The sequence below is a fragment of the Cervus elaphus genome, chromosome 13 (assembly GCF_910594005.1).
Source record: "Cervus elaphus chromosome 13, mCerEla1.1, whole genome shotgun sequence".
Lineage (NCBI taxonomy): Eukaryota > Metazoa > Chordata > Mammalia > Artiodactyla > Cervidae > Cervus > Cervus elaphus.
In genome coordinates, this window is record NC_057827.1 from 6,427,411 (window position 1) to 6,446,379 (window position 18,969).

Genomic DNA, 18,969 nt, shown 5'->3' on the forward strand with positions numbered 1-18,969 from the left:
CTTGCCTTTTTCCCTTGTATGCCTGTCTCTTTTCCTCATACTTGCATGTTTTTTCTTGCCTCAAGCCAGATTGAGTGGCCCAGGATGGGAGACCATTGGCACCAGGGGACCCGTTACATATTCCATGACTCCCAGCCTGGAAAGTTGAGGCCTATGAGCCACCACAGGCCACTGGACACACGGCCCGTGGTGGTCCAGGTGGAACACCAATGGCTGTAAGTGGCCCTTCTTCACGTAAACCTGGTGGTTTGGCCATAGGGCTCTGGGTGTGGTGTCTTCTTTTTCACCTTTGTACTTTCCCTGGGGCACACAAAGTCCCATGGCCCACAGCTTGGCTGTAGTTCCTGCCTCTTGGCTGGGATCTGTGCAGTTCCAACTGCTGAAGTGATTGAGATTGTTGGCTTTCCCGGGGTAGAGGTCCTGACTTTGCTCATTCAGCATCTGAGCACATGCACTTAGATGGATGATGATTCCCACAAAGGCAACCTTGAAAATCTGACAAAATGAATTATCAATCCTTATCATGTTCTCTTTGGAACTAAGGTCCAGCATGTGGCTCCCAGAGGGATGGAATGGACAGGGTCATATTGCCTTTGCTCCCTGGGGCATCAGCGGCAATAGCATGGAAGCTGAGAGTGACAACCTTGTGGTGTGTAGGCGAGCCATGGGGAAAAGGGCCTGCATCTCCCATCCTCAGGGAACAGCTAGAGACCATGTGTTGTCCCTGGTTGCACAAGACTAGCCAAAGCTGTTGTCTTTTACTGTGGGTGAAAGTGCCGTGGCAGAGAAAGTGAAAGCCATTTGTGGGCCTCTGGGCTGACATTGAGTTCATCAGGCCTCTGCCTGCCCATTGCCTAGTCCCCTAGAGAAAACAAATTGTTTTTGTTCAGATTCAGAACGGGAGTTGTGGCCTCGCCAGACTTCTCTTTCATGTTCTCCTGGGGAATAGGATGCTACATAGTTTTGTCCTGATATTTGAAGAAGTAAATGAGCATAGTGTCCAGGAGTTTGGGCAAGCTGATGGACCCTTCTTGTATTGTTTCTTTTGTTTTGTGTATGAGTGTGCACAGGTGTTAGGAGGCTGAATCTGGAAGGTGCCTTAGTGCCTTTCCAAGGAAATCAGAATCCTATGTTGATGGAAAGGTCCAGCATGTTTCCCTGATGCGGGTGGTTGGCAGGAAGTGAGGAAAACTTGGACAGCAGGAAATAAGCCCAGAAGGGTGGTTGAACCAATGGGTGAGTAAGCAGGTGGATGGATAAATTTTTCAGTCAGGTTTCATGGACTCTTTATGTTTCCTTAAGTGCATTTGGAATGAGTATTAGGAAGGACAACAGTGGCAGATTTATGGACCATCCAAGTTTCCCTCTCCCATAATTGGTTTCCTTTGTGGCGGAACTCCAGATCCGCAAGTGGTTGGTATCGTGTCCTGTCTCGTCCTGGTGGCCAATTATGAGGCAAAGGGGATGTTTTCTGTCCATCTTTCCATGTTCTCCCTGTGTGCATGGCATAAGGTGTGCCTCGGGACATCCACATGTCATTCCTATATCCAGCCCACCTATCCTTTCCCAAGTTTAGGAGTTTTTCCTGAAATTCAGTGGGCTGGACCTGATAGAAACAGAGGAGTCAGTTGCCCACATAAGCAGGTGCTGTCTTAAGGACAGGAGAGGCTTTCTGGCACAGTGGTCTTTTTGTTTTGTGGCCTGCTGGTGCGGCAACACTGTGGTCTCTTGCGTTCCTAGCCGCAAGCCAGAGACATCATTGTGGGTTCAGCAGCCATGGCTGTTTCTGGATCCTGTCATGTCATGGCTTGTGCTGTCAGGATGGTCATGGATCACCTGGGTCTTGTGTTGTCTCCAGGGCCATTGTAGTGATGTTACTGCCTTAAAAAGTGCAGTACATCACGTTGAGCAACTTAAGCACTGTAAAGGGTGGAGCCCCACATCTTTGCATTTCAGAATGGTTCCAATGGCCTATAGCTTTTTGTATATTTCAAGCTAACTGCTTGTAGCACGGCTGTAGTCCAGAAAGCAAGTACACTCGTGTGCCACCCAGATTGTTCACAGCTGTACTATGGAGCCCGTTTGTTGCACAGCCCAAGAAATAGTTTCATGGATAATCTCCCTGTCAAAGGAGGGCCTTATTCTTGTGCAAGCTCTCAAATACCTTTGTTCCTTCCCCATGGTGGTGAGACCATTGTGAGCAGAGTAGGTGCCAAGAGTGTGTGTGTTTTCCTGGAGGGACAGTGGTAATTCAGACAAGGTGGCCTCCTGCCCCCGAGGGTGAGTTGGGGATTCTTAGAGATTATCTTTACATTGTGCTGTCAGTGATGGTAAGAGGAGTGGATTTGCAGACTCTGAGACCAGTGAGTTAACAGAACATTCTCACTTTGTCTTGTTGGCCCCTTGACACTGAATTTTTCCCTGTAGCAATGCATTCATTTTTGGCTTCTGACACACGAAAGAGTTGCAGCAATTGAGTCATAGATGGCAGTATGAATCTCAGCTCTCCTGTGAGCATTGCCTCTGTCTGCTATGTGCCTGTTGCTATTCTTCAAGCCTGCAGGTATTTTCTTGCCTTAAGTTAATTTGAGTCACCAACTTGGAATACCATTGCAACAGGTAACCTTTTGCATATTCTGTGACACTTGGCTTGTGGAGGTGAGGCCAGGTGAAATTAGTGATCCCCCATATCTGAGTGGACATGCAGCCCATGGGGATACAGGTAGAACACCCATGGTTGTAAGTGGCAGTTCTTTCCCAAAACCTAGTGGTTTGTCTACAGGCCTCTGGGTGCTGGGGTTGCACCCTTACGTTCTGTGCTTACTCTCTGGCATTCAAGTCCCATGGCCTGAGGCTTGACTACAATTCCTACCCATGTCTTGGCTCTGGGCGGCCCCAAATGTTGATGTGATTGGGCTCGCCTACAGTCCTAAGGTAGAAGCCACAACTTTCCACATCCAGTGTCTGAACACATGGTAGGATTGTGTTGACTCCCACAAATGCATTCCTTGGAAATCTAAACAAAATGAGTGAGCAGTCCCTGTGGTCTCCTCATTGGAATTAAGTTCCAGTGTGTGGTTCCCACAGGGAAAATAGAGAGAATGCCAAGTTGCATTTGCTTCCTTGTGCTTCAGCAGCTTCACTGTGTAAGTTGAGGGGGACAGCCTTCTCATGGGAAAAGGAGCCATTGGGAAAGGAGCCTGGGACTCCCATCCTCTTTGAGTGGCTGCAGACAGCATGTCTGGTCTGGGTTTATGAGCCCAGTCAGATCTATGGTCTCCTGCTGCGGGTGAGGGTGAGATAGCAGAGGATGCAGGAGTTGTTTGAGAGCCTCTGGGCTGCCACTGTGTTCATGCCTCCACTCAGTTGTTGCCTTGTCTCTTAGAGGAAACCATAATCTTTACACAAGAGTCAGAACAAGAGTCCTCGCCTAGGTTGGTCTTCTATCTCATGTTCTACTGGAGAAAAAGGATACAGAGTAAGTTTCTCCTGATGGTTGGAGGACATCAGCCACTGTCCCCAGCACGTTGTCCAAGCCTATGTCCCCTTTTTGGGTTGTGTCCCGCTCATATGTGAGTGAACATGAGTGTTGGGAGGGTGGGCCTGGAAAATGTTTTGAGGTAATAAATATTCTGTGTTAATGGGAGAGTCTGAGGCAGGTGTATTTCAGGGCAGTTGAAAGGTGAGAGGGTGGTGAATGTGTGTGGAATGAGTGGTGAACGCATGGCTGGACTGGTGAGTGGAGGTGTCAGCGAGTCTAGAGGGCTCCCTGAGCTCTTTTGCTTGCCTTCAGTGCATTTGTGCTCAGTGTCTGGAAGGCGTAGGGAAACAAGAGTCAGGGACTGTGCCCTATTTGGCCTCTTTTTGATTAACTTCCTTCACTTTGTGTCTTCATGGTGCTGAATGTTTGTTATTGTAGTATTGTATCCTGTCTTGACCTGTGTGCCGATTATGAGGCATGAGGTCCCCATCTGGCTACATTTTCTCTGTGTTGACCTTGTGAAGTTGTTCCTTAAGCCATCCTAAATTTTTTTCTACCCAGCCCTCCTAGCCTTCCCTAAAGGTTAGAGTTCTTCCCAGAGGTCATTGGGCAGGACCTTGTAGGAACAGGGGAGTTGGCTGCTAAGGAGAGATTGCAGGTTTAGGGGCAGGAGAGGCTGTCTGGGGGATGGGTCATCTTGGCATGCCACCAGCTGGTACAGTGAGCTCATGGTCTCTGGCATGCCTGGCCTCAGTCCAGAGAATCAGTGAGGATTGTCACAGTGAGGTCAGTGAGGTCACAACTGTTTGTTGGGTTTTCTCATGGCATGGCTATGGGTGTCCCATTGTTCCTGGAGGACCCGGGTCTCAGTATGTCTCTGAGTTACGGCTGTGATATTCCTGGCTAAAGAAATTTCAAAGCTTCATGGTGAGTGTCCCAGTTGATATAAAGTATCTAGCTCTGTAACTTTGGGTTTTGGAGTAGCTTTGCATGTTTTCCAAGTTAAGGGCCTCTGCCTTGGCTGTAGTCCAGGAAGTAAGTGCACTCTTGAGTCCCCCAGAGTCAGTTCAGGTGTGCCTCAGGGACTCTGTTGCGGGGCCCAAGGAGCCACTTTGCATTGTGGACCCTACTTTCAGGCAAGTGCCGTTTTCTCATGTAAGCTCCCAGTTTTCTTGTTGCCCTGTTGGCAGGTCCATTGTGAGCAAAGTAGGTGCCAAGATTGAGTGTTTCCCCGGAGTGTCAGTGGCTGTTAGATTGGCAGGGTGGGCCCAGTTTTCCTGGGTATGTCAAGAGGTTCAAGAATTACACCGTTAAGCTGTGTCAGCAGGCACAGTATTCAGGAATGGAATTGGAGGGCCCAAAACCAGGGATGTGATGGACCAGTGGCTTTCTTTGGCCTGATAGTTACCCACTCTGAAAGTGTCCTTGCCCCAGTGCATTCACATTTGACTCCTGCTACACAGACAAGGGGCAGGACATAAAACAGAGGCAAGATAGAGCCCAGTATTCCAGGTGGCATTGCCCCTTTTTCCTGTACATGTTCTTCATGAACCTATGCATGTTCTTCAAGTGTGTATGTAAGTTCTTGCTTCAACTCAGGTGGAGTCCCCAGGGATCAAAACCATCAGTGTGGTATCCTTCCCATATTCCATGACATCAGGCCAGGTGAGGTCAGGCAGGGGAGCCCCTGGAGGCATGTTGGCATAAGCCCATGGGGTAATGGTGGAATGCCCATGGTGGTAAGTGGCACTTCTTCGTGGGAACCTACTGGTTTGGCCTGGACCTCTGTGAGCTGGGGCTGCACCATCACATTCTGGGCTTTCCCTGGGACATGCGAGCTCTGATGGCCTGAAGCTTGACTGCACTACCTCCCCCATGACTGGGCTCTGATGGGTCCTGAATGCTGATGTGATTGAGTTCCCTGGCCATCTCAGGGTGGAGGCCATAGGTCCAGAGTCTGAGCACATGCTTAAACTGATGATGACTCCAAAAAAAGGCATACCTTGGAAATCTAAACAAAATGAGTGTGAAAAGCCTCTACTGTCTCCTCATCAGAACTGGGGTCCTAAACGTGGCTCCCACAGGGAACGTAGGCAGGGTGTCACATTGCATTTGCCCCCTTGGCCATCAGCAGCCACTTTGTGCAAGTTGAGGGTGATGACTTTCTTGTGGGAAGAGGAGCCTTTGGGGAAAAAGTCTGGGACTCCCATCCCTGGGGGATGGCTAGGGACAGTGTGTCATCCCCGGATGCAGGAGGCTAGCCAGGTCTGCGTTCTTCTTCTACGGGTGAGAGTGCAGGTGCTAAAGGAAGTGGGAGCCTTTTAGGGTCTCTGGCCTGCCATTGAGTTCCTCGGGCCTCTACCAGGTCATTGCCTTATCCCTGGAGGGTACCTACATCTTTACACACAGGGTCAGAGCAGGAGCCCTGCATAGGCCGGGCTTCTCTGTCATGTTCTATGAGGAGATGGGATGAATGTTAGAAGGTTTTTCCTGATGATCTTAGCAAATCAACAGACCACCATCCATGGGATGTGAGCCAAGCTGACAACCCCTCCTCAGATCACATCCCCCGTGTGTGTGTGTGTGTGGTGGGGCGAGGTGCGGGGGGCAGGCACTGGGCTTGAGAGGTTGGGCCTGGAAAATGTCTAACAGAATTTTTGAGGAAATCAAAATTCTGTGTAGAGGAGAGGATCTGGCACTTTGACCTGAGGTGGGTAGATACTAGGGACAGAGAATGGCAAAGAGAGTGAGAAATGCACTAGGAATTGTGCATGAACCCCTAGGTGAAATGCTTTGTGGATGAACTGGCAAGTCTGTAGGGTTCCTTGAACTCTTTGGGTTGCTTTCAGGTACATTTTAAGCCAGTTTCAGGAAGCACTGAGGGTGCAGGTTCATGTACCCATCCCCCAGTTGGCTTCTCCTTTGATTGACTGCTTTGTGATGGATCTTTGTGGCAGCAAGTGGTTGGCATCAAGGCATTGTATCATGTCTTGGCATGGAGGCCAATTATGAGGCGGGTGTTTGTTTTATCCATGTCTGGCCAGGTTCTCCCTGTGTTGATGATGTAAAGATGTTCCTCAGGACATGACAGGGTCATTTCTATACCCAGCCCACCTAGCCTTCTCTGAGGTTTGGAGCTCTTTCCTGGAGGTCATTAGACTGGATCCTGTGGAAACAGGGGAGTCAGCTTCCAAGGAGAGGCTGTCTTTTATGAGCGTCATTTTGTCATGCCATCAGCTGGTGCATCAAACCTATGATCCCTGGAATACCGGGCCTCAGGCCAGAGAAGTCATGGTGGATTCAGAGCTTGCAGCTGTTTGCTGGGTTATGTTGTGGAATGGCTGTGGCTGTCACATTGGTCCTTGAGGACCTGGGTCTCATGGTATCTCTGGTGTGGACAGTGATTTTCCTGGTTTATGAATTTGCAAGGTTCTGTAGTTTTGGTGACTGTGGATGTCACCATGGTCCTAGAAGAGCTCTTGGTTTGCTAAAGTATGGGCACTGATGGGACTGGCTTTCAAAAGTGCGAGGCCCCACATCAGTTTACTCAGCTGTTTTAGGTGTCTCGCCTTATAACTTTGGACATTGGATAGGCTCCATTTCCTTTCTGTCTCTGTGTGGTCCAAGTGAAGGACTTTTATCTTTGCCTTAGGCTCAGAAACAATCTTCTTCTGAGTACTTACCTAGCTAATGTAGCCATCCCCAGGTTGTGTATGAGTTTCTATGGTATATCATTGTATATTTTCTTTTCTTTTTTTTTTTTTTTAATGTGGCTCATTGAACATTTTTATTTTAGCTCTGTAAATCAGGATCATGAATTTTTTTGTTATTCATCTTTTTCTTTTCCTACTTGTTTTCTTCACTTTTTGTCATATGTGTTATATTATGATATAGTTGCCATTGTTTTCAGTCAAGTGCTTTATAAAAAATTTTCAGAGCCCTCCTTTCCCATTTTTAATTGGTGTGCTGCAAGAATTTTAAAAAACTCTTGTATCGATGTGTATTTTATTGACCCTTATTTTTGTTGTGTGTGACCTTATAATATCTCACTTCATGTTTTTGTTTTTACTCTTGTTTTTTTAGTTGTTTAATTGACCTTTATAAACCAAGAATTTTTGCCAATTTAAATATTTCTTAAAATAATAAATTACACCTAAATGTTTCTTAGTCCTCTTGTCAGGTACATCTCTTCTGTTTTTTGCTTTCATATTTTTCCAAAATGTTATATAATTTTTTATGAACATTTTTATGAACATTTTTTTGCATTCTGATTCTAGATGCCTTTTTTAATTTCTGGATTTTTAACTGTAGAAATTTTTTAAATTGTGAATTCACTGTTTCATATATGTTTTTACTACTATTTTTGTATGTTTAACCTCAATTGTACAATGTTACAGACTCTAGAGAGTCTCTTGGGCTGCAAGATCAAACCAGTCAATCCTAAAGAAACGCAATCCTGAATACTCATTGGAAGGACTGACACTGAAGCTGAAGCTCCAATACTTTGGCCACCTGATGTGAAGAACTGACTTATTGGAAAAGACCCTGATGCTGGGAAAAACTGAAGGCAGGAGGAGAAGGGGACAACAGAGGATGAGATGGTTGGATGGCATCACCAACTCAATGGACATGAGACTGAGTAAACTCTGGGAGTTGGTGATGGACAGAGAGGCCTGGCACTCTATAGTCCATGGGATCCCAAAGTCGGACATGAATGAGTGACTGAACAACAACAGACCTCTGTCCATAGTTCTTCAGACACACTGTTTAACTAGATTTAGTCCCTTGAATCTATTTGTTACCTCTACTGTGAATTCATACAGTATTTGATTTATGTCGTACCTGGCTGGCCTAGTGTTTTTCCCAGTTTTCTTTAGTTTAAGCCTGAATTTGCTATTAGAAGCTGATGATCTGAGCCACAGTCAGTTCCAGGTCTTGTTTTTGCTGGCTGTCTATAGCCTATCCATCTTTGGCTACCAAGAATGTAATCAATCTGATTTCAGTATTTACCATTTGGTGGCCACAACTGGAAAAGGTCAGTTTTCATTCCAATCCCAAAGAAAGGCAATGCCAAAGAATGCTCAAACTACTGCCCATTGCACTCACCTCACATGCTAGTAAAGTAATGCTCAAAATTCTCCAAGCCAGGCTGCAACAGTATGTGAACCATGAACTTCCATATGTTCAAGCTGGATTTAGAAAAGGCAGAAGAACCAGATATCAAATTGGCAACATCCGTTAGATCATGGAAAAAGCAAGAGAGTTCCAGAAAAGCATCTGCTTCTGCTTTATTGACTATGCCAAAGCCTTTGACTGTGTGGATCACAACAAACTGTGGAAAATTCTACAAGAGATGGGAATACCACACCACCTGACCTGCCTCTTGAGAAATCTGTATGCACAACAGGAAGCAACAGTTAGAACTGGACATGGAACAACAGACTGGTTCTAAATAGGGAAAGGATTACATCAAGGCTGTATATTGTCACCCTGCTTGTTTAACTTATATACAGAGTACATCATTGGAGAAGGAAATGGCAACCAACTCCAGTACTCTTGCCTGGAAAAATCCCATGCACGGAGGAGCCTGGTGGGCTGCAGTCCATGGGGTTGCTAGGAGTCGGACACAACTGAGTGACTTCACTTTCACTTTTCACTTTCATGCATTGGAGAAGGAAATGGCAACCCACTCTAGTGTTCTTGCCTGGAGAATCCCAGGGATGGGGGAGCCTGGTGGGCTGCCTTCTATGGGGTCGCACAGAGTCGGACATGGCTGAATCGACTTAGCAGCAGCAGCAGCAGCAGAGTACATCATGAGCAACACTGGGCTGGATGAAGCACATGCTGGAATCAAGATTGCTGGGAGAAATATCAATAACCTCAGATATGCAGATAACACCACCCTTATGGCAGAAAACAAAGAAGAACTAAAGAGCCCTTTGATGAAAGGGAAAGAGGGGAATGAAAAAGCAGACTTAAAACTCAACATTCAGAAAACTAAGATCATGCCATCTGGTCCCATCACTTCATGGCAAATAGATGGGGAAACAGTGGAAACAATGACAGACTTTATATTTTGGGACTCCAAAATCACTGCAGATGGTGACTGCAGCCATGAAATTAAAAGACACTTGTTCCTTGGAAGAAAAGCTATGACTAACCTAGACAGTATATTAAAAAACAGAGATATTACTTGGCCGACAAAGGTCCATCTAGTCAAAGCTATGGTTTTTCTAGTAGTCATGTACGGATGTGAGAGTTGGACTATAAAGAAAGCTGAGCACTGAAGAATTAATGCTTTTGAATTGATGTGTTGTGGGGAAGACTCTTGAGAGTCCCTTGGACTGCAGAGAGATCCAGCCAGTCCATCCTAAAGGCAATCAGTCCTGAATATTCATTGGAAGGACTGATGCTGAAGCTGAAACTCCAATACTTTGGCTACCTGATGAGAAGAACTGACTCACTGGAAAAGACCCTAATGCTGGGAAAGATTGAAGGCAGGAGGAGAAAAGGATGACAGAGGATGAGATGGTTGGATGGCATCACCAACTCATCAGACATGAGCTTGAATAAACTCTGGGATTTGGTGATAGACAGGGAGGCCTGGCATGCTGCAGTCCATACGGTCGCTAAGAGTCAAACACAACTGAGCAACTGAACTGAACTGATGTCCATGTGTAAAGTCATCTCTTGTGTTGTTGAAAAAGGGTATTTGCTATGACTAGTGCATTTTCTTGGCAGAATTCAGTTAGGCATTGTCCTGCTTCGTTTTGTTCTCCAAGGCCAAACTTACCTGTTATTACTCCAGGTGTCTCTTGACTTCCTACTTTTGCATTCCAACCCCTGATGATGAGTAGAATATCTTTTTAAGTATTAGTTCTAGGAGGTCTTCCAGGTCTTCATAGAAATGGTCAACTTCAGCTTCTTCTGTATCCATGGTAGGGGTATAGACTTCAATTACTATAATGTTGACTGAGTTGCCTTGGAAACAAATCAAGATGATTCTGTCATTTTTGAGGTTGCACCCAAGTACTGTATTTTGGACTCTTTTGTTGATTATGAGGGCTACTCCATTTCTTTTACGGGATTCTTGCCCACAGTGGCAGATATAATGGTCATCTGAATTAAGTTTGCCTATTCCTATCCATTTTAGTCACTGATTGCTAAGATATTGATGTTTATTCTTACCATCTCCTGCTTGACCGCGTCCAATTTACCTTGATCCATGGGCCTAACATTCCAGGTCCCTATGCAATACTGTTCTTTGCAGCATTGAATTTTACTTGCATCACCAGACACACCCACAGCTGAGCAGCATATCCACTTTGGCCCAGCCACTTCATTCATTCTGGGGCTATTAGCAGTTCTCCACTCTTCCCCAGTAGCATGTTGGACACCTTCAGACCTGAGCGACTCATCTTTTGGTGTCATATCTTTTTGGCCTTTTGTACAGTTCATGAGGCAAGTATGCTGGGGTGGTTTACCATTCCCTCCTCTCAGTGGTCATGTACGGTTGTGAGAACTGGACTGTAAAGAAGGCAGAATGCCAAAAAATTGATGCCTTCAAACTGCTGTGCTGGAAAAGACTCCTGAAAGTCCCTTGGACAGCAATGAGATCAAACCAGTCAATCTTAAGGGAGATCAACCCTGCATATTCACTGCAAGGACGTGAACAGGCAACTCATTAGAAAAGTCACTGATTTGGGGAAAGATTGAGGGCTGAAGGAGAAGAAGGCATCAGAGGATGGGATGGCTGGATGGTGTCACCAGTGCAATGAACGTGAACTTGGGCAAACTCCAGGAGATGGTGAGGGACATGAAGGCCTGGTGTGCTACAGTCCATGGGGTCGCAAAGAGTTACATGACTGGGCAACTGAACAACAGCAGCAACCTTAGTTTATTGGTATTCTTTTTAATGAGTTATTTAATATCTAGGTATCTTATTTTTTCACACAGATCCTTTATGGGATTTGGATCATTTTTTCTTTTTTAAATTTTTTTGATCTTTTGATGCTCACTAATTTCACTCAGTATCTTCCATGTTTTGTGCTCTCTAATAATGATCATGTCTGGTAAACTTTTCTTACTTATTATACAATTCCATTTTCATTTCATTTCTTTAATTTATATTTTTGTTATTTACTGGAGATTTGTCTTCATTTTCACTTTTTAAAGATATTTTATATTCACACCCCAAATTTTTCATCAGTATTTTATTATTTATTCTGATTACTGCATTGTTTCATCTTTTGTTTCTTTCATTGATTTTCTATTCACATTCTTTTCATGATTACTTTTCTTCTGTAATGGGTCATCTTTTCATTTCTATCTGAGAGTTTTTTATTGTAGTATAGTTGATAAATAATATTGTGCCAATTTCTTTATATAGCAGAGTGACTCAGTTATACACGTATATACATTTTTATACTCTTTTCCATTATGACTAATAACAGAATATTGAATGTCATTTCTTGTGTTATACACTTAGGACCTTGTCTATCCATTCTAAATATAATAGTTTGTATCTACCAACCCCAAACTCCCAGTTCATCCCTTTCCCTCCCCTCCCTCCCCTTGGCAGCCACAAGTTTGTTCTCTGTATCTGTGCATGTCTTTCTGTTTTGTAGATAGATTCATTTGTGCCTTATTTCAATTCCACATGTAGGTGATATATTCTACTTGTCTATCTCTTTCTGACTTAATTTAGTATGATAGTCTCTAGTTGTAGCTCTGTTGTGCAGTTTTTATATTAAATTAGGGTACCTGATTTCTATTACAGTTTTTATTTTAGTTCCTAAACCCTGTTTTGGTTTAATTCAATGTCTTATATCTAAAGTTTGTGGTTTTCTTTGCAGTCCAATTGTCAGAGCTGATTTGTTGCTATTTTGGTCCCTTGGTCTCTTTGATTTTGCTTAGTCTTCATGTAGCTCCTGCTAGTCATGCATAAGGTGTTAGAAGGTTTTTTCTACACTGAATGCTGTCTCTGGAGTGAGAGACTCTACATACAGAAATGAATAGTTTCTGTTAGTTCAGGCAGCTCATTTTCATGGTGTGACCTGATCTGTGTCACCTGGCTTTTAGCCTTCTTAGGTACAGAGGGAGATTCTCTAGCCTAGAGGGAGATTATCTAGTCTAGAGATTTTCAAGACTAAGTGAGAATACGTGCAGTATAGGGATTCCTAGGCCAGTTTGCTCTATTTTTATAGTTCAACTTAGAATCACACTTGATTTCTTTTGAAAGAATTATATTTGTTTCACCTTGAGAAGTGAAATGATGGAGAATATCTGACTAAATCTGCCATTCAAACCTCACAGTTCATTGGAGACTCTCACACTGGTAAGCATTTTGTCCTGAGAATACTGACATTAGAGTGTTGTAACATTCCAATGGTAATAAAACTCTGGCCAAGCCAGTTAACTGATACTAGATCATTGACTGTGATGACCTCGTCTCCATCATTTAAAACTGCTGATGGTTGTGTCTGAAGGTGTTGGGATCCTGATTGCTCAGTCTCTGCTACATAACTTACTGTCCTACTACAAATGTACCTGCATTGGTGATGAGTTCAAAGTGGGTCTCAGAGGAATCTGAATAAAATGGCTGACAAAATTATTTCTGTGAGGTGAGGTCCAGCACAAGGGACTATACTAGGCTATGGAGGGAGTTCAGTTGGTCAAGTAGTATCAATAGTGACTATCATGTTTAAAGTTAACAAATAACTTTTACAAATTTTACAGTTGCCTGTAAACATCTGATTTGATGGCAGAAAATACTGGACAGTATTTGCTCTGATGGAGGGTAGAGATTAACTTAATGTTGGAATAACATCAGGAACATTTTAGGAGACAAATGCATTATTTTATTTCAAATGAGGGTGCGTTTGTGAACTCTACCACTTTGTGTCTAGGAGACCAATGGACACATTTACCTCTTATCTTTCCACATTTTACTTTATTCTTTCATGTAGCATGGATCTCGTACTGAGTTTCATATGCAAGAGAGTGACATAAAGGACAGGATTGAGAATAAGTTAGCCTTTTCATCTTTGAGATTCGTTCTCACACTGGTACACACTTTGTCCTGAAAATACTCCATTCCTCTTAGAGGTAATATAATTTTGAGGTCAATATTAGAGGTCAATAACAGTAAGTCTTTGACTATTCTGGTCAGCCTTGGAGCCTTTGGAAGTATATGGTCTCCAAGACTGAATATGGTAGTTCAGTGTGTCTGTGGGTGATGAACTCCTGAATACCTGGTCTGTTGTTTAACTGAGGTTCGAAATACCCTCTCTAGTAATGTGCCTGGATTGATGACTGTAACAATTCATCTCAGAAAATCTGAACAAAATGAGTGACCTAATCAATTATGTGAAACTGAGGACTAGAACCCACCTTGTACAAAATATGGAGGGAGAGTTGAGCTTTTTCATCTATGAGGTATCAAGAGGGACTGTTGTATTTGAAAGTTCACCAACGTGCGTGTGTTTGATAAACTGAACTAGGCAGAGATTGTACTTCTACAGTGCTGGGATAATGTGGAAACTCTCTTGAGTGCTCATGTGGCAGCATTAGACTCTAGAGAACCAGCACATGAGTGCTGAAAATGTGGGGTGCAGTTGTGCCTACACATGTTTGTCTGAGCTGCTGGAATCTTCTGCATGACAGTCTCTTTAGGGCAATTAGATGGTCAAAATTCAAAGAGATCATAGGTTTTTATTCTTCACTTCTATATTAAATGAAACAATTACATGGAAATTGAAGCATAGATACTGTATTTTGGAATGTCTTCATAGTATTTTTAATCTACTTGCCAACTCTGTCTTGAGTTTTCAACTGCCATTTAGTTGTATCTCTCTTTTTTCTCCCATTATGTGAGGAAGCAGTTTCACATACATTTGATTGCTGCTTCAATTATATGCTGTATTAAACATTTTTAGATGTGAAATCATAATAAAATTCTTGCATTTTTATGTGTATATATCATGACTTCTGCCCTCAATGTGTTTCATATGTGTATAAGAATGACTCTGGTTGTAATGCATGGTTCTGAGGCATGTGTACTGGGAGACTTTGAACTAATGGCTTGTAAAAACTTAATCTGTATACTACCATGTTCTGAAGAGTGAGTGTAACTGTTCTGCTGTCCAGTTGTCCAGTGACTGTCTATGGTGAATATTGCATAAACCTGTGTCATTATATTAAGAAGATTTTCTTTCTCAATCTCCCAAATTTTTCCTCGTGCTTTATAGATTGGAAGTGATGTTTAATGGAAGGTACATTTTGTTGCTTGGAATTCTCACCAACACACCAGGGAAGTGCCATTTTGTCATTGGTAACATGACATCTAGGAATGGCATCTGGGAATGGCAAAACAATATATTCCAGAAATAAAACCCAATTTTCAATAAGATTTTTGCAGGGTTGTTTTTATTATTGTTTTTAAGAAATCAGGAATTCACATGGCTTTATGAAGACTCTGTTAATTCAAATACTGTGAGGCATTAATAATATGGTGAGTTATTCATGTTTTCTGTCTCTTTTATTTCTTTTTTTAAATTTTTTTTCATTTATTTTTATTAGTTGGAGGCTAATTGCTTTACAATATTGTAGTGGGTTTTGCCATACATTGACATGAATCAGGCATGGATTTACATGTGTTCCCCATCCTGATCCCCACTCCCACCTCCCTCCCCATCCCATCCGTCTGGGTCTTCATTTGAATCAGTTCTAATGAGATGGATGAAACTGGAGCCCATTACACAGAGTGAAGTGAGCCAGAAAGATAAAGACCAATACAGTATACTAACGCTTATATATGGAATTTAAAAAGATGGTAACGATAACCCTATGTGCAAAACAGGAAAAGAGACACAGATGTACAGAACAGACTTTTGGACTCTGTGGGAGAAGGCGAGGGTGGGATGTTCTGAGAGAATAGCATTGAAACAAGTATACTATCAAGGGTGAAACAGATCACTAGCCCAGGTTGGATGCATGTCTCTTTTATTTCAATAATGTTTGCTCTTTCTTTGCTTGGAATAAAACTTTAAAATACCTAAGTAAACCCCAGGAGATGAGCAAACTCTAGGATATGGTAAAGGAGAGGGAAGCCTGGCATGCTGCAATCCATGGCGTCGCAAAGAGTCAGACATGACTGAGCGACTGAACAACAAGTACACAGAGAACCATTCCATCTTCTGTTTGGTTGATAAATGGACATTATCACTTCCCATCTTTATAAATATTTACTCTGTTGCTACAATTCAAGATGGACCAAGAGCTTGGTTTCGTATGAATGAGTTTATTCCCTTGAGATCTGACATGAAGGAGAGCTTCAGGAACAATTCTACCTCTCATCCTGAAGGGTTAGTGGGAATTTTTCATGCTGGTAAACACTTTGTCCTGAAGATACTGACATTCCTCTCAGGGAGTATAATGGGAGTGTCACCCTCCAATGACAGTGGGGCTCTGACTATGCTAGTCAGCCTTGGGGTCACCATTGATGCTGGTCTCCATGGTTGAATAGTGTGGACCAGTGTGTCCCCAGGAAGACAGAGTCCTAACAGCTCAGTGTCTACTACATGTTTCATTCTAAAGTTTCCTTTTATAAGTGCACCTGGAAAAATGGTGACTTTTAAAATGAACCTCATTGGAATCAGAACAAAATGAGTGACAAAATCGCTTAGTTAAGGTCCAGTCCACAGGCCATGCTAGTCAAAAATGTGGAGGGATATTCAGTTTGCTCAGCAGGTGCTGTACCCCAAATATGGACTATGGTATTGGGAAACTAAGATGCCGACATGTGCTAGAGGAGCTGAATTGTACAGTGGTTGATCAACAATCAATTTGGGATGATATGATTAACTCTGGGTACTTGGCTGCCAGCATCTACAAACCTGTAGTAAATAAATTCTGGGTAATCACTACTTGAATAGTGAGTTCCATGAGACATCTTTGTAACTACACTTGAACCATTCACACATTTGTCTGAGCTGCCAAAATATTCTGAGTGATTATTGATGTCTTCAGTGTGCTTGGATTGTCAAAATTCAAGGTTACGAACTTCTACTTTTCATTTTCTATTAAGTAGAACAGTTATATGTAAATTGAAGAGTTTGCAACCCCATGAACTGTAGCCCGCTGGTCTCCTCTATCTGTGGGATTCTCCAGGCAAGAATACTGTAATGGGAAGCCATTCCCTTCTCCAGGGGATCTTCTTGACTCAGGGATTGAACTCAGGTCTCCTGCATTGTAGGCGAATTGCTTACCATCTGAGACAGGGAAGCCCAACTGAAAGTAGGTGTATGGAATCTCCACGACATCTTTTAATTTGTTGCCAACAAAGTCACTAGAATTAGAACAGTTGTTTCTTTGTTTTTCATTTTTCCTATAAACTGAGCAAGCAATTTCGTATATTTTGAATGCTGGCTTCAACTACATGCTGCATTAAACACTTTTAGATGTGAAAGGATTACACTTCAAATTCTTAGATTTTTTGCATGAATTTCATTGGCCACTTTCATGTATTTTCATTGAGTTTCTAATGTGTTTAAAGAAATATCCTAGTTTTAATAATTTTTCAGCAAATGTGCTAGGAAAATTTGGAGAAAAATATCTTAGAAAAATTATGTCTTTTCTACTGTGGTCAAAGTTGTGAACATAATTTTCTTGTCATCTTATGATCAAGGAATATCTATTATGAATTCTTATAATTTCTTGTAGCTGAATATGCCATTAAAAAACTTTATTTTGCAGCTTCTCTAATTTCATTTGTACTTTGTATATTGGACATGACATTACAGTTCCATAAATATCACCACTACACCAATAAAGTACTGATTTTGTCACTTGTGCTAGCTCTCTTAATTGGGAAGTAACAAAACAATGCACTCCTAGGGTAACAGCCAATTTTAGTAAATTTGTTCTTTGTATTGTTTATTATTTTTAAATAATAAAAATTGCATTGAGTTGATGAGTAGCTAGTTAATACAACTTTATTAGCACCGATAATCCATTGAGATATCTGAAACTTCAGTCTCCTTTATTTTTAAGATTTAATAGTTTCTCTTCTTTAACCAGAAAAATCCTAGAGGAGTAATAAATTCATATATTTTACATAAAGATACACAGCAGATCTTCCTGTCTTATGCAGTTTTGACACAGAGACATGTATACCTTTCATCTTTCCACGTGTATACTTTCCCACAGGTTGATGTGGGCCAAAAACTAGGTTTTGTATGGATGAGCCTCTTCCTTCTTGATATATGCCATGGAGGAAAATATTGGGAATAATTCTGCTTTCCATCCTCAAGGGCCAATGGGAATTCTAATATCAGTAAGCAATTCTAGTATCAGAAGAATTTTCTAGACATTTGTATTATGGATCCAAGTAGATACTGTATTAAGCATTTTTAATTAAAAATTATTACATTTCCAATCATTGATATTCTAGGTAGATTTCATTGCCTGATATTTATATTGTGTTAGTGGGTTTCATAATGTTGAAGGGGAGATCCTAGTATTAATACCTGTTGCCAAGGGAAGTCTTTGGGGGAACTTTGAGACTGAAAGTGTTATGACTTTCAATGTTATCCTGATCCAAGTAGTGAGCATTATTTTTCTTCTTACATAGTCAAGTGAAATCTATGGTTTATTCCTTATAATATGTTATTAGTTTATAAACTTTCAATTATGATGGTTTTGTCAAATTCCCTAATTTCCCAATATATTCTATAGATTAGAGATGAAATTAGAGTTGGATGGAATTCCTACCAGTTATCCAAGTAATTGCTGATTTTACACTTGTATCAGCTCCCTTCTATGGAAATTATCAGAACAGTGCACTCCAGAGGTAACATTGCAATTTTTAATAAGTGTATTTTCTAAATTTTTCTAGTATGTGTTTTTAGCAAGCAAGATTATAGATGGTTTTTGGAGTCTGCTAATCTAAACAATGTGAAGCTTTTAATAGTCTGGGTCATCTGAGGTTTCTGTGTACTTTTCCCCCAGGATTTTAATGCTTCCTCCATTTTGAATAACATCAGAAGATCCTATTAGAGAGATAGTACTTTTGTTTACTTCAGTTCATTTCAGTCATTCAGTCATCGACTATTTGCGACCCCATGGACTGCAGCATGCCAGGCTTCCGTGTCCATCACCGACTCCTGGAGCTTACTCAAACTCGTGTCCATTGAGTCAGTAACGCCATCCAACAATCTCAGCCTCTGTTGTCCTCATTGTCTCCTGCCCTCAATCTTTCCCAGCATCGGGGTCTTTTCCAGTGAGTCAGTTCTTCACAACAGGTGGCCAAAGGATTGGAGTTTCAGCTTCAGTATCAGTCCTTCCAATGAATATTCAGGAATGATATCCTTTAGGATGGACTGATTGGATCTCCTTGCAGTCCAAGGGACTCTTAAGAGCCTTCTCCAACATCACAGTTCAAAAGCATCAATTCTTTGGCAGTCAGCTTTCTTTCTAGTCCAACTCTC

The 18,969-nt window shown here is 42.2% G+C and overlaps 1 long non-coding RNA gene and 3 other non-coding genes across 11 annotated transcripts in view; all 4 read left to right on the top strand.

Annotated features, from left to right (window-relative positions):
- LOC122706290 overlaps window positions 1-18,969 on the top strand; it is a 49,716-nt gene that overhangs the window by 16,398 nt on the left and 14,349 nt on the right. The window contains exon 6 of one of the 8 annotated variants that reach the window (XR_006344362.1): window positions 3,386-3,478. The exons of the other annotated variants lie outside the window; for them this stretch is intronic. This is a non-coding gene — a long non-coding RNA (uncharacterized LOC122706290). The remainder of the gene's footprint in view (window positions 1-3,385; window positions 3,479-18,969) is intronic. 8 annotated transcript variants of the gene reach the window in all.
- Window positions 458-547, top strand: LOC122707219. Its single transcript, XR_006344740.1, has one exon. It is a non-coding gene; the product is annotated as a small nucleolar RNA SNORD116 (small nucleolar RNA).
- On the top strand, window positions 2,979-3,069 carry LOC122707214. Its single transcript, XR_006344735.1, has one exon. It is a non-coding gene; the product is annotated as a small nucleolar RNA SNORD116 (small nucleolar RNA).
- LOC122707217 lies at window positions 5,453-5,547 on the top strand. The gene has a single exon (XR_006344738.1). It is a non-coding gene; the product is annotated as a small nucleolar RNA SNORD116 (small nucleolar RNA).